Below are 5,000 nucleotides of genomic sequence, written 5' to 3'. Positions count from 1 at the left end.
GGAGGGGCAAGCTAAAACATATCACAAACGTCAAAAATAAGAAAACTAGTAAACGTCAAAAATAAGAAAACGAGGTCATAAAGATCACGGTCCCGTGTCATCCTTGTCATGTGGCGCAAAAATATATTTAAAAAGGGGAATGCAACACGAGGACTTCCCAGGAGGTCACCCATCCTAGTACTACTCTCGCCCAAGCACGCTTAACTTCGGAGTTCTGATGGGATCCTGTGCTTTAGTGCTGGTATGATCGCATCCGACATGCAACTATCTATTTGTTCCTTATGCTTGCCCCTACTACTACTGCTACTACTGGTACTACTACTACTACTACTACTACTAGTCGTTGGGTGTCATCCGCGGTGGGAAAAGTCAGAGAGGTCGTGGCGGTGCTCGTGTTGTCGGGGTAGAGAGGGAGCGGTGAAATTCTTGTGTTAAACTCGTCTCCGTTGTCGAGGCAAATGTGGCAATGGACACGGGAGGGGCAAGCTAAAACATATCACAAACGTCAAAAATAAGAAAACTAGTAAACGTCAAAAATAAGAAAACGAGGTCATATAGATCACGGTCCCGCGTCATCCTTGTCACGTGGCGCAAAAATATATTTAAAAAGGGGAATGCAACACGAGGACTTCCCACGAGGTCACCCATCCTAGTACTACTCTCGCCCAAGCACGCTTAACTTCGGAGTTCTAATGGGATCCGGTGCTTTAGTGCTGGTATGGTCGCATCCGACAGGCAACTATCTATTTGTTCCTTATGCTTGCCCCTACTACTACTACTACTAGTACTACTAGTACTACTACTACTAGTACTACTACTACTACTACTATTACTACTACTACTACTACTACTACTACTACTAGTAGTCGTTGGGTGTCATGCGCGGTGGGAAAAGTCACAGAGGTCGTGGCGGTGCTCGTGTTGTCGGGGTAGAGAGGGGCGGTGAAATTCTTGTGTTAAACTCGTCTCCGTTCTCGAGGCAAATGTGGCAATGGACACGGGAGGGGCAAGCTAAAACATATCACAAACGTCAAAAATAAGAAAACTAGTAAACGTCAAAAATAAGAAAACGAGGTCATATAGATCACGGTCCCGTGTCATCCTTGTCACGTGGCGCAAAAATATATTTAAAAAGGGGAATGCAACACGAGGACTTCCCAGGAGGTCACCCATCCTAGTACTACTCTCGCCCAAGCACGCTTAACTTCGGAGTTCTGATGGGATCCGGTGCTTTAGTGCTGGTATGATCGCATCCGACGTGCAACTATCTATTTGTTCCTTATGCTTGCCCCTACTACTACTGCTACTACTGCTACTACTGCTACTACTAGCCGTTGGGTGTCATGCGCGGTGGGAAAAGTCACAGAGGTCGTGGCGGTGCTCGTGTTGTCGGGGTAGAGAGGGAGCGGTGAAATTCTTGTGTTAAACTCGTCTCCGTTGTCGAGGCAAATGTGGCAATGGACACGGGAGGGGCAAGCTAAAACATATCACAAACGTCAAAAATAAGAAAACTAGTAAACGTCAAAAATAAGAAAACGAGGTCATATAGATCACGGTCCCGCGTCATCCTTGTCACGTGGCGCAAAAATATATTTAAAAAGGGGAATGCAACACGAGGACTTCCTAGGAGGTCACCCATCCTAGTACTACTCTCGCCCAAGCACGCTTAACTTCGGAGTTCTGATGGGATCCGGTGCTTTAGTGCTGGTATGATCGTATCCGACATGCAACTATCTATTTGTTCCTTATGCTTGCCCCTACTACTACTACTACTAGTACTACTACTACTACTACTAGTACTACTACTACTACTACTACTACTACTACTACTAGTCGTTGGGTGTCATGCGCGGTGGGAAAAGTCACAGAGGTCGTGGCGGTGCTCGTGTTGTCGGGGTAGAGAGGGAGCGGTGTAATTCTTGTGTTAAACTCGTCTCCGTTCTCGAGGCAAATGTGGCAATGGACACGGGAGGGGCAAGCTAAAACATATCACAAACGTCAAAAATAAGAAAACTAGTAAACGTCAAAAATAAGAAAACGAGGTCATATAGATCACGGTCCCGTGTCATCCTTGTCATGTGGCGCAAAAATATATTTAAAAAGGGGAATGCAACACGAGGACTTCCCAGGAGGTCACCCATCCTAGTACTACTCTCGCCCAAGCACGCTTAACTTCGGAGTTCTGATGGGATCCGGTGCTTTAGTGCTGGTATGATCGCATCCGACATGCAACTATCTATTTGTTCCTTATGCTTGCCCCTACTACTACTACTACTAGTACTACTACTACTACTACTACTAGTACTACTACTACTACTACTACTAGTCGTTGGGTGTCATGCGCGGTGGGAAAAGTCACAAAGGTCGTGGCGGTGCTCGTGTTGTCGGGGTAGAGAGGGAGCGGTGTAATTCTTGTGTTAAACTCGTCTCCGTTCTCGAGGCAAATGTGGCAATGGACACGGGAGGGGCAAGCTAAAACATATCACAAACGTCAAAAATAAGAAAACTAGTAAACGTCAAAAATAAGAAAACGAGGTCATATAGATCACGGTCCCGTGTCATCCTTGTCACGTGGCGCAAAAATATATTTAAAAAGGGGAATGCAACACGAGGACTTCCCAGGAGGTCACCCATCCTAGTACTACTCTCGCCCAAGCACGCTTAACTTCGGAGTTCTGATGGGATCCGGTGCTTTAGTGATGGTATGATCGCATCCGACATGCAACTATCTATTTGTTCCTTATGCTTGCCCCTACTACTACTGCTACGACTGCTACTACTGCTACTACTACTACTACTACTAGTCGTTGGGTGTCATGCGCGGTGGGAAAAGTCAGAGAGGTCGTGGCGGTGCTCGTGTTGTCGGGGTAGAGAGGGAGCGGTGAAATTCTTGTGTTAAACTCGTCTCCGTTGTCGAGGCAAATGTGGCAATGGACACGGGAGGGGCAAGCTAAAACATATCACAAACGTCAAAAATAAGAAAACTAGTAAACGTCAAAAATAAGAAAACGAGGTCATATAGATCACGGTCCCGCGTCATCCTTGTCACGTGGCGCAAAAATATATTTAAAAAGGGGAATGCAACACGAGGACTTCGTAGTTCTGATGGGATCCGGTGCTTTAGTGCTGGTATGATCGCATCTGACATGCAACTATCTATTTGTTCCTTATGCTTGCCCCTACTACTAGTAGTACTACTACTACTAGTAGTACTACTACTACTACTACTAGTACTACTACTACTACTACTATTACTACTACTACTACTACTACTACTACTACTACTACTAGTCGTTGGGTGTCATGCGCGGTGGGAAAAGTCACAGAGGTCGTGGCGGTGCTCGTGTTGTCGGGGTAGAGAGGGAGCGGTGAAATTCTTGTGTTAAACTCGTCTCTGTTGTCGAGGCAAATGTGGCAATGGACACGGGAGGGGCAAGCTAAAACATATCAGAAACGTCAAAAATAAGAAAACGAGGTCATATAGATCACGGTCCCGCGTCATCCTTGTCACGTGGCGCAAAAATATATTTAAAAAGGGGAATGCAACACGAGGACTTCCCAGGAGGTCACCCATCCTAGTACTACTCTCGCCCAAGCACGCTTAACTTCGGAGTTCTGATGGGATCCGATGCTTTAGTGCTGGTATGATCGCATCCGACATGCAACTATCTATTTGTTCCTTATGCTTGCCCCTACTACTACTGCTACTACTGCTACTACTAGTACTACTACTACTACTACTACTACTACTAGTACTACTACTACTACTACTACTACTACTACTACTACTACTAGTACTACTACTACTACTACTAGTACTACTACTACTACTACTACTACTACTACTACTACTACTACTACTACTACTAGTACTACTACTACTACTACTAGTACTACTAGTACTACTACTACTACTACTACTACTACTACTACTACTACTACTACTACTACTACTACTACTACTACGACTACTACTACTACTACTACTACGACTACTACCACTACTACGACTATTACCACTACTACGACTACTACCACTACTACCACTACTACCACTACTACCACTACTACCACCACTACCACCACTACCACCACTACCACCACTACTACCACTACTACCACTACTACCACTACTACGACTACTACTACCCCTGCTCCTGCTCCTGCTCCTGCTCCTGCTCCTGCTCCTGCTCCTGCTCCTGCTCCTACTACTACTACTACTACTACTACTACTACTACTACTACTACTACTACTACTACTACGACTACTACTACGACTACTACTACTCCTGCTCCTGCTCCTGCTCCTGCTCCTGCTCCTGCTCCTGCTACTACTACTACTACTACTACTACTACTACTACTACTACTACTACCACTACTACCACTACCACTACTACCACTACCACGACTACCACTACTACCACTACTACCCCTCCTACTACTACCCCTGCTCCTGCTCCTGCTCCTGCTCCTGCTCCTGCTCCTCCTCCTCCTACTACTACTACTACTACTACTACTACTACTACTACTACTACTACTACTACTACTACTACTACCCCTCCTACTACTCCTGCTCCTGCTCCTGCTCCTGCTCCTGCTCCTGCTCCTGCTCCTGCTCCTACTACTACTACTACTACGACTACTACTACCACTACTACTAGTCGTTGGGTGTCATGCGCGGTGGGAAAAGTCACAGAGGTCGTGGCGGTGCTCGTGTTGTCGGGGTAGAGAGGGAGCGGTGAAATTCTTGTGTTAAACTCGTCTCCGTTGTCGAGGCAAATGTGGCAATGGACACGGGAGGGGCAAGCTAAAACATATCAGAAACGTGAAAAATAAGAAAACTAGTAAACGTCAAAAATAAGAAAACGAGGTCATATAGATCACGGTCCCGCGTCATCCTTGTCACGTGGCGCAAAAATATATTTAAAAAGGGGAATGCAACACGAGGACTTCCCAGGAGGTCACCCATCCTAGTACTACTCTCGCCCAAGCACGCTTA

General features: G+C 46.0%; 8 non-coding genes across 8 annotated transcripts in view; all 8 read right to left on the bottom strand.

The window, feature by feature from the left end:
- Window positions 1-136: 136 nt before the first annotated feature.
- On the bottom strand, window positions 137-255 carry LOC123417437. The gene has a single exon (XR_006616879.1). It is a non-coding gene; the product is annotated as a 5S ribosomal RNA (ribosomal RNA).
- A 356-nt stretch (window positions 256-611) lies between these two features.
- Window positions 612-730, bottom strand: LOC123417756. Its single transcript, XR_006617169.1, has one exon. It is a non-coding gene; the product is annotated as a 5S ribosomal RNA (ribosomal RNA).
- Window positions 731-1,136: 406 nt separating this feature from the next.
- On the bottom strand, window positions 1,137-1,255 carry LOC123417702. The gene has a single exon (XR_006617127.1). It is a non-coding gene; the product is annotated as a 5S ribosomal RNA (ribosomal RNA).
- Window positions 1,256-1,602: 347 nt separating this feature from the next.
- On the bottom strand, window positions 1,603-1,721 carry LOC123417552. The gene has a single exon (XR_006616986.1). It is a non-coding gene; the product is annotated as a 5S ribosomal RNA (ribosomal RNA).
- A 383-nt stretch (window positions 1,722-2,104) lies between these two features.
- Window positions 2,105-2,223, bottom strand: LOC123417584. Its single transcript, XR_006617016.1, has one exon. It is a non-coding gene; the product is annotated as a 5S ribosomal RNA (ribosomal RNA).
- A 374-nt stretch (window positions 2,224-2,597) lies between these two features.
- On the bottom strand, window positions 2,598-2,716 carry LOC123417483. The gene has a single exon (XR_006616923.1). It is a non-coding gene; the product is annotated as a 5S ribosomal RNA (ribosomal RNA).
- Window positions 2,717-3,537: 821 nt separating this feature from the next.
- LOC123417396 lies at window positions 3,538-3,656 on the bottom strand. Its single transcript, XR_006616840.1, has one exon. It is a non-coding gene; the product is annotated as a 5S ribosomal RNA (ribosomal RNA).
- A 1,277-nt stretch (window positions 3,657-4,933) lies between these two features.
- The window catches only part of LOC123417464, a 119-nt gene continuing 52 nt past the window's right edge, over window positions 4,934-5,000 (bottom strand). Inside the window, exon 1 of the ribosomal RNA XR_006616905.1 lies at window positions 4,934-5,000. This exon is cut by the window's right edge and continues 52 nt beyond it. This is a non-coding gene — a ribosomal RNA (5S ribosomal RNA).

The sequence above is a fragment of the Hordeum vulgare genome, unplaced genomic scaffold, assembly GCF_904849725.1.
Source record: "Hordeum vulgare subsp. vulgare unplaced genomic scaffold, MorexV3_pseudomolecules_assembly, whole genome shotgun sequence".
Classification (NCBI taxonomy): Eukaryota; Viridiplantae; Streptophyta; class Magnoliopsida; order Poales; family Poaceae; genus Hordeum; species Hordeum vulgare.
Note: the sequence above shows the minus strand (reverse complement) of the source record. Positions and strands in the feature narration are given on the sequence as shown.